A 10,311-nucleotide genomic window follows, 5' to 3' on the forward strand; every position below is an offset into this window, starting at 1 on the left:
GACGTATTGATTCATCATACACTTATAAGGCCTCTTAGGCCCTTGGAATGAAACCGCAAATCAGACAAGATCCTTAGTTATCACGGAAAGTGCATTTGTTCTATCATTACCGGGCAACCTCTTTGGAGAATGGCAACCCACTCCAGTATTCTTGCCTGGAGAATTCCATGGACAGAGGAGCCTGGCGGGCTACAGTCCACGGGGTCGCAAGAGTCTGGACACGACTTAGAGACTAAACCACCACCACCACCACCACCCTCTATGGGGCTGACCCCTGCTGCTGTCCAGGGAGCTCCGACAGGGCCCCTGCCTACAGGGAGTCACCATCTAACCAGGGTAAGGGGATGCCCAAGTGATCACAGGGGAAGTGAAAGTCACTCAGTCGTGTCTGATTCTTTGTGACCCCATGGACTATACAGTCCACGGAATTCTCCAGGTCAGAATACTGGAGTGGGTAGCAGTTCCCTTCTCCAGGGGATCTTCCCAACCCAGGGATCGAACCCCCGTCTCCCACATTGCAGGTGAATTCTTTACCAGCTGAGCCACCGGGGAAGCCCCAAGTAATCACAGGTACAAACCCACAATCACCTACCAGGCTGAATGGTACCAGGACAAAGGACAGGACAGGAGGAGGATGCTTAACAGCAGGGCGGAATGCGGGGGTGGAGGCCCCAGGGACGCCTCTCTGAGCAAGGGGGTGTTTGACGGAAGACCTGTGCAAGACAAATAAGCCTACAGGGGCCACAGGTCGGGTCATTTGACAGGCACCAGGGAAACTGTGCACAGGTAGGTTGTGGGAACACCAAATGGGACTGCCAGCCCACAGGCCATCCGTTCTGTCCCAGAACGCACCTCTCACCTCACCACCGCCCCAGAATCCACCTCTCCCTGTCCCAGAATCCACCTCTCCCTGCCCCAGAATCCACCTTGGTCATTCCTAGAACCCACCTCTACTGATTTCCAGAATCTTCACCTCTTTCATGTCCCAGAATCCATCTCACCCTTGTCCAGGAACCTACCTCTACTGTGTCCCAGAATCCACTTGTCTCTCTCAAAAACCACCTCTAACCATCTCTATTAGAGCCCCAAATGCACATCTCTTGTGCCCCAGAATTTACCTTTGCCATATCTTAAAATCCACTTCATCCCTGTCACCTCCCCACTTTTCTTAAGTCCATAGGAGGAAGAACTTTTTTTTTTCACCTCTTTTATTCTACTAAAATAAACCAAGATGCATACATTGGGAAACTGTAAAATGCATCCAGATTTGCTCCAAGTGTGGGTAATCGACACGGGTGTCAGATTTAGAAACATTAAACATGTTGTATCTTTTCACTGCCAGACTCGCAATGGTTGAGCCTGGGTAGGGTGGAGAAGAAGATAGGAGGGTATTTGGTGCCTCTCACGTTCAGAAAGTTGCTCAAATTTAGACTTCTCCAAAGACACATATATTCAGTCACTGCATCACCCTGACAAGGGTGAAAAAGAAAACTATTTCTTCATAGTTGTAAATGTGTGTTCCATTGCTGGACCACACCATCTGTAGTACATTATGAATTAATATGGTCTATAAATCTCATAATTATCTTTGACCAGTGCAATTATATAGCTCTGTATTTGTTAAGAGTATTTATTTGTTCAGTGGCGACATTACCATACACACATTCTGCTAACCCTGCTTGCCATTCTTTCCTCTGGGAGATCCTAGAAGGTGAATTCCCCCACGGAAAAGGGTATCAGGCCTTCCAAAGGGGGCTTTTGGGTGAAAGCTCCAGAGGAATTGTCACTGCACTAATGGAGAATTTGAGATGAAGGCCAAGTGCACGTAAATTGCCTGTCTTCAGCCTGGCTGTCACCAGCACCCCTCCTCCTCTCCCTGTCGTCTCTAGGGCAGTCATTCCCGACCCACTCTCAGGCTGCATACCCTATCATTATGCCATCTCGTGCACTTGTGGGGTCCACCCAGCTCCCTCCTCCTATAGATGGAGTCACTAGGGGTCCAGACAGAAAACATGCCTTGCTCAATCAAGGTCACAGCAAGTCAGTAGGGGGATATGTAGACCCTCAATAAATACTTGATTGGTGCATGAAACAAACGGGTATAGTCACTTTATAGAGCAATTTGGTAGCATTTGCTGCAACAAATATGTATACTCTAAGAACCAGTAATTTCACCGCTCTATATGTACCCTAGAAAAATCCTAAAGGAACAGTTATATTTTCAGGTTATATAACACTGTGTAGCTATTGAAAAGAGCTACATGTATGTATGAAAATATAAAGCTCCTGAAAAAATGATAAAGCCAAAATAAGAATTAAATAAGCAGTATAATTTCATTGACATAATACACACAAATACAACACAAAACATCATGGTGTCTGTGGACACATACACATATTTATGTAAAGCGAGGATAGAAGCACTGGAAGAAAACCCTAGTATCTTCTCCTTTTTAAAACCTGAAATAACAGGACTTCCCTGGTGGTCCAGTGGTTAAGAATCTGCCTGCCAATGCAGGGGACATAGGTCTGATCCTGGTCCAGGAAGATCCCACATGCTGCAGGGCAGCTCAGGCCTGTGTGCCGCCAGTACTGAACCAACGGTCCAGAGTCCAAGGGCCACAAAAAAAGCCACCGTAACGAGAAGTCCCTGGAACCAGAGAGTAGCTCCCGGTTCCTGCAACTAGAGAAAGCCTGCATACAGCAACAAAGGCCTCTTTTTTCCCAGGCAAATGCTATGCACTTGCAAATATACACAAGTATTTTAACTTTTAAAAAAGAAAAGACACAGAGGTTCACTCTCATCACTCCTACCCAACACTGTACTGGGCCTTCTCACCAGTGCAATAAGGCAAGAAAAAGAAATAGGAGGTATTGGGGGGAAAAAATTATTCATAGTAGCAACAAAACTGTAAAGAACTCAGGAATGAATTTAACTAGATTGGGGAAGATAAAAAAGTGAAATAAAAGTATTGAAGGGCACAGAATAAATCATGAATAATGACAACGTATGCACAAATTCATGGATACCAAAGAGATGACACCATAAAACTGTCAGCTTCCCCGAATGATCTATACAATTTAAATCAGTTTTTATGACAGTCCCCCTATTTTTTGTGCAACAAGATAAACTGATCTTAAAAAGTTTATAGAGGAAAAAAAAGCAAAGGGCCAAGAAAGCTGAAGACAAAATGAAATTACCTAATAAAAGATAAGCCAGGGATACGAGCAGGCAAGTCACACAAGAGGAAACACAAGCAGCCAATAACCAACTGGGAAGGTCGAGCATGCCCTCTGCTCATGAGGGAAAGACAAATTAAAACCACAATGAGATACTGCTCTGCTTTCATCATGCTGGTCAAAAAAAAGGCCAGCTGGTGCCAAGTACTGGTGAGGCTGTACAGCAACGGTGCTCTTGTATACTGCCGGTGGAGCGCACATTTGCACGCCCACTTGGCCCTCTGTCGGAAACTCTGAAGGTGTGCACAGCCCCCAGGGCTGCCACGCTCCTTCCTGGTATATATACGCTCCAGGGCACTGATTTTGAAACGGAGGTTTCCACTGGTGGTTGCGGAATTTATACAGTGAGTCATGACCGCAGTTTAAATGATGAAATAGCTAAGACAGTTGTCTTTTGTTTTTTAGCTAAGACAGTGTTTTTTTTTTGGAAAGCGTCCTAAGAGTACTGTGTATCTGTGTACATGTGAGTGTTGCACTGGGTCTCAGCATAACATGAATTTCTGATAGCTGGTGGCAGTCAGGTCAGCTTGAAAGCCTACCTGCTAGAGAAGTGTTCAGGGTGGGACGTGTACAGGAATGTACACTGCAACATTTTGTGAAAAACTGGAGGTGGCAAGCATTCACGGGAGGAAAGTGCACACAGAAATTCATACAAACAAATATGATGCAGCAGTTAAAGTGCTCGAGACAGAGCTCAATGTTTCACCATGGATAAATCTCCAAAATATAAAGTTGAGCTGGAAAAGGAAATTGTAGATAGTATGCATAGGATGATAGAGATGCTAAGTGTGAACTCATGCAAAGAAGGCTGTTTAGGAAACATACATATATTTTATATGTTATATATGCATGCATAGATACACATTAGTGTTCACAGAAAATATATATATTAATATATGTATTAATAGTAAAAATCTTGCATGGGGACAATTAATGCAAATTCAGGGGGAGTTACTTCTGAGGAGGGAGTACAGAGGAGGAGAGGAGAGGAGAGGGACTGGGGGAGAGGGTAAATGGTGAGAAGGGCTCCAACAGCATTTTTAATATGTTATTCCTTTATAAAAACCAAGGCCTTCCCAGGTGGTGCTAGTGGTAAAGAACCTACCTGCCAACGCAAGGGACATGAGAGGGTTCAATCCCTGGGTTGGGAAGATCCCCTGGAGGAGGGCATGGCAACCCACTCCAGTATTCTTGCCTGGAGACTGATGCTGAAGCTGAAGGCCAACTCATTGGAAAAGATCCTGATGCTGGGAAAGATTGAATGCAGGAGGAGAAGGGCGCAACAGAGGATGAGATGTTTGGATAGCATCACCAACTCAAGGGACATGAGTTTGAGCAAACAACAGGAGAGAGTGAAGGACAGGGATCGCAGAGTCTAATATGACTTAGCGACTGAACACCACAAAAACCAAAGCAACAAAGCAAAATGTTAAATTTTCTAAAAGTGAGGGGTGGGTCCATAAATGTCCTGTCATTCCCTATGAATGTTTAAACTGTTGTACAATTATAAATTATAAGGAGGCAATCTGATTAGGTGAAACAAACTTTGCTTTTAAATGTTTGGGTTGCAAGTTTCCAAAATTACCTGAGCTACTGGGAGATTTTCCAGAACAGCTATTTCAACTGTTTCAGCTTGGAGGTTCCTAGTAACCCAGTAAGGGCCAGAAGAGGGGCCAAAGGGAGTGGGGTGACAGGCACGTGCCCAGGGTGTCTTAGTTACTTGCCTCTGAGCAGCTGGCTTTTCATTAGCTTCCATTTTTGGGCACCAAAAGATCCTAAGACTAAAATAAGTTTGTAAACCATTGCCCTGCTGCTGCTGCTGCTGCTGCTAAGTCACTTCAGTCATGTCCGACTCCGTGCGACCCCATAGACGGCAGCCCACCAGGCTCCCCTGTCCCTGGGATTCTCCAGGCAAGAACACTGGAGTGGGTTGCCATTTCCTTCTCCAATGCATGAAAGTGAAAAGTGAAAGGGAAGTCACTCAGTCGTGTCCGACTCTTCGTGACCCCAAGGGGTGCAGCCTACCAGGCTCCTCCGTCCATGGGATTTTCCAGGCAAGAGTACTGGAGTGGGGTGCCATCGCCTTCTCCGCTACCCCAAATAAAAGGTAGGAAGTACTGGGAGCAGGGTTGGGAGGAAGGATTGGGAGTTCGAGGTTAGCAGATGAAAACTCGTATACGCAGGATGGATGAAGAGAAAGGCCCTACTGTATAACACAAGGAACTAGATTCAATAAATATCCTGTGATAAGCCATAATGGAAAAGCATAGGAAAAAAGAATATATATGTAAAACAATCATTCTGCTGTAGAGCAGAAATTCACACAACATTGTAAATCAACTGTACTTCAGTGAAAAAAACAAAGCTACAAGGCTTTGTTGTGGACACTATCAGGATAAGCCTGAGGCAGAAATCTTATAGGGAATGCATTTGCATCTCCCCAAACAGCTTGATCACACTGGATGATACACTCTGGTTGGGGAGCATATACGGAGGAGTAACTCTTATCTGCCCAGAAAGCAAAGCCACACTTCCGTTTCATCAAATGCCTAATGGGCTTCAAGAACACATCTAAATCACCTTGAGCAGATCCAATAAAGTGCTGCTAACATCTCCTTTGTGTCTGAACAGACGGTGAACTTCCTGCTTACAATGCAAAGAAGGAGAAGCAGATGTGAGCCTGCTGCTCATGAAGCCCAGGAGAGCTCGCCGTAGACACTGGACTTTCAGTGAATTCATCGGAATTTCTTCGCAAAGCCAACACCTGTTTCCGCCACTGTCTTCCACTGGGTCACCCCGTCCTTGAGCTGGCTCACTGCCTTCATCTGGACCACTCCAGTCATTCCCCCATCTCCAGAGGCTTTGAAGGGTAGGCGTGAGAACCTACCAGTCTCTGTGATGGAAAGACAGACATCAGAAGCATGACCGGGTTCATAAGCTCTTTAAGAGAACCAGCCACTCTACCCAACCTGGAACAGACTTCAACCTCTAAATGGACTTCAGTGGGTTTTGCTCCCTTTCCCACCTTTAAGAGCCCTTCTTGGTGGTCATCAACTGTGATCAACATAGGCTTCCATTTCTGCACCCAGTGGGGGTTGATATTAAAATTATTTAACAACCAGCACACCATGGCAGCAACCATCAGAATGGATACAGACTATCAAAACAACAGGCACAGCCAGACCAATGCCTACAGACCTGCAGCAGCCTCAGACCAAGTGGCAGAGAAATCTTATCTTTGTGGAATTTCATCCAGGCTGCCTCTGAGCTCAGCAGCAGACACATCTTAAAGCTCCCAGCTAGAATGGAGAAGCAGCTTCTTGTTCGGAGCCCACTTTTCTACATTCCCAACAGTAGGAAGCCGTACTGCCCATCAGCTACTTCCAAGCTCTGAGAAGTCACCTGAGAAGACTATTCAGCACAGAATTATTGAACATACACTCTGTGCTGTGTCCACTGAACACTCAGCAGTGATCGAGTACTGGTGGCTTCTGGGTTAAATCCAGCACAAAGGTACGTTCAGTGTGGCCTGCATGGGGCTTTTAAAAATTGTCAATCTGAAGACAGAAGACCTAAATAGACACTTCTCCAAAGAAGACATACAGATGGCCAACGGGCCCGTGAAAAGATGCTCAGTATTGCTCGTAATTAGAGAAATCAAAACTACAATGAGGTATCATGTCACACTGGTCAGAATGACCATCATCAAAAAGTCTGTCAAGAATAAATGCTGGAGAGGGCACAGAGAAAACGGAAGCCCTCCCACATCGCTAGTGGGAATGTAAATTGGTGCAGCCACTGTGGAGAACAGTGTGAAGGCTCCTTAAAAAATTGAACTCAGAGCTATCCCATGATCCGGCAGTTTCTCTCCTGGGCACATATCCTGACAAAACTCTAATTCGAAAAGGAACATGCACCCCAGTGTTCACAGCCGCACTATTCACAACAGCTAAGACAGAGAAGCAGCGTAAGTGTCCATCAACAGATGAATGGATAAAGAAGATGTGCTACATACACACTCACACAATGGAATGTTAATCAGCCACATAATGAATGGAATAATGTCAACTGCAGCTACATGGATGGACCCAGACATTATCATCCTAAGTCAGTAAGACAGAGGAAGACAAATAACCATACAACGGAATCTAAAACATGATACAACGTGGAATCTAAAATATGATACAAATGAACTTATTTACCAGACTCACAGACATAGAAAGCAAACTGAAGAGTTCCCAAAGGGGAAGGATAAACTAGGAGTTTGAGAGGAACAGATACACACTACTGCCCATAAAACATAAACAAGACCTACTTTATAACACAGGGAGCTATACTCAATATCCTGTAATAACCCATAATGGAGAAGAATCTGAAAAAGTGTGTGTGTGTGTGTGTGTATAAATCGCTTTGTTGTACACCAGAAACAGAACATTGTAAACAACTACACTTCAATTAAAAAAATTGTCAACTTTAAAAAATTAGGAGACACCACGTGCAAACCTGGACTTCCAGCTTATTTTGAAAAAAACCGGCGATTTCTGGACACATGGGGCCAGATTTCAGCAAAACAGCAAACAGGCTGGTAGGAGGCTTGCTGCAGGCACCCCCCAGTGTCGCCGCTCCCAGGACCAAGGAGGACAGTCACTTGCTCCCATCACTGTCTCTGCACTGTGTGTGTTTTTATACTAAGAACTAGTCCCTGCTTTCATGTCTCTGTCAAAAGTGGAAAAACAAAAGCCAGACCGAGAGAGCTGAATGATTTTTATTAGCCTTGGCCTCCTTCCTTGTTTATGTTACCTGACATGTTCCGTAGCCCGGAACACAGCGATGCAAAAAAAAAAAACCTTTAAAAAATGAATTTCTGCCTCTGAGAACTTGCAGGAGTGAGGATTAAACTTGACAAGCTTCGGAGCCGGCAGAGGGGAGGAAGGAACAGTGAGTGCAAAAGGCTTACAAGTGTGAACAATCTGGGCATGTTTACAAGTGGACACAGGGTGGGACGAATTGCGAAATTCAGATTGACATGTGTAAAGTAGATAGCTAGTGGGAACTTGCTATAAAGTTCAGGAAGCTCAGCTGGGTGCTCTGTGATGACCTAGATATGTGGGGGGTGGGGGTGGCAGGGAGGAGCAGGAGGGAGGGGATGTTTTATGCATATGGCTGACTTCACTTCACCGTACAGCAGAAATTAACACAACATGGTAAAGCGATGACACTCAAAGAAAGAAAGAAATGGCAGGAAGCCCACGTGGCTGGGGGAAGGGAGGGAGAGTGTGGAGGGAGAGGGGTTTGGAGAGAGAGCAGGCTCAAATCTTTTAAGCCCTGGGAAGGAGCTTGGGTTTTATTCTAAGTGGCCTGACCTGGGTTCTGCTCAACACCACGCAGGTTCTTGAATGAGTCTTGGTTACTGGTCCTTGTAGATCAGGGTAAGTCAGGGTGGTGCCAACAGCAGGGGAAGAGGAGAGGTGGGTCAAAAGATACCCAGTTCACCCTCCAGGAAAAGGAAACCACATCCCAGCGTGGATGAGGAGCTAGGCTCAGGCTCAGGGTCTGCCGACAAGGGCTATCTATGGCCAGACGTCTCCAAATTCAGGGCAGAAACGCCTCCTGGTTCCAGGAAGCCCAGGGATGCAAGCAATAAAAAAAATTTCAGGATCTGGTTTGGAAGATAAGCTACTTGGATGCGGACTCAGAACTGCCGAGATGGACTGAGAGGCACATTCGATTGGTCGGGAGTCCCTCGAGAGATGGCCCTGATCTGATCTTACTGGAATCTGCAACTCCTGTAAAATGCTGCCCGGGGCATGACTCACAGAGGTGATGTCCAAACCGCTGCCTCCATCCCGGCCCCCCAGGCTCCTCCCTCTTTCTGCAGCTGCAACCCGAGAGGCCTCTGCTCCCTCCAGGGAGGGGCCCTGGGACCTGGCGTCAGCTTCCTTGCCTGGCCAGCTGCCTCTGCACACTGCAGGTCACCCGGATGTCCTGGATTTCAGGGCAGAGCAGCATGTTGGGAGAGTCCAGACAGCAGAAGTCTCGTCTCAGGTCAGGTTCCTAGAGGGAGCAGGTGAGCGTGTAGAGACACAGCTGGAAACCACCTGGGTCACTGTTACAGGCTCCTGCTCAGTAAATAAGCCTAGGGTGGCTCCTCAGACCTAAGTCATCTTTGCATTTCTTATTAACGAGTTTGGTTTTCATGCATCTGGGAATTTGCAACAGCCCGAACCAGATGCATGGGGGTTTAGTTGAGGGGTTTTTTTTTTGCAAGCTTCTATTTTGCTGTCTTTTGCTCTACATTTCCCCCTTGCTTCTACCTGTCTGAGGTAGTCATTTAACAGCCCTACCAGATTCTATCTAGCTGATTCCATGGTGGTGTGGGAGGGTGGCTGGGTCACGACATGTCATCAACTCAACCTACTGGTCGACACATACGCCCTCCCTAGAACTGCAGGGCTGTGTATTCCAAGTTCCTTGGAGTCTTCAGATGGCAAAGTTGTCATGGTTTTTCTTAACCTGAGATGCACTGTTGGGAATTTTTTTTTTTTTCCTTTACAAACTCACTGCACTTGGTGGGAAAAGCAAGGAGCTTTAGACTCAGATCCAGGTTTGAACGCCCAACTCCATCCATCACTGGCTGTGTGGCCTTACACAGGGGTTACCCGAACTCCCTGAGCCTCAGATGTCCACCTGACAGGCTAACTACCAACCTCATGGTATGGCTAAGGACTCAGTGGGGTGACATGAATCCCTTATACTGTCAGCTTTAGGGGAGATCCAAAATATCAGCGTCCTCCTGCCCCCAGCCTTCTTATTCCCACATTTCAACCCTTTTCATCCAGGCTGCTGCCCTCAGGATCTCGCTTAACCACAAGAGGAGTTGCTGTGATCACACAGTTCATTGCCCTTCACAGACTCCAGTACTCCTCAAGAGCTTCAGCCAGCATGGAGCCCTTGCCAGCCTTCTAAAGGCTGTGTCCTGTAGAGTGTGATGCTTGGAGCACCGTGTTGATTTGAGAAATTGGAAATTCAGAGCGATGGATTGGAAGTACAGGGGGTAGGGGGGACATGGAA

Source organism: Bos indicus x Bos taurus, chromosome 17 (genome assembly GCF_003369695.1).
Source record: "Bos indicus x Bos taurus breed Angus x Brahman F1 hybrid chromosome 17, Bos_hybrid_MaternalHap_v2.0, whole genome shotgun sequence".
NCBI lineage: Eukaryota > Metazoa > Chordata > Mammalia > Artiodactyla > Bovidae > Bos > Bos indicus x Bos taurus.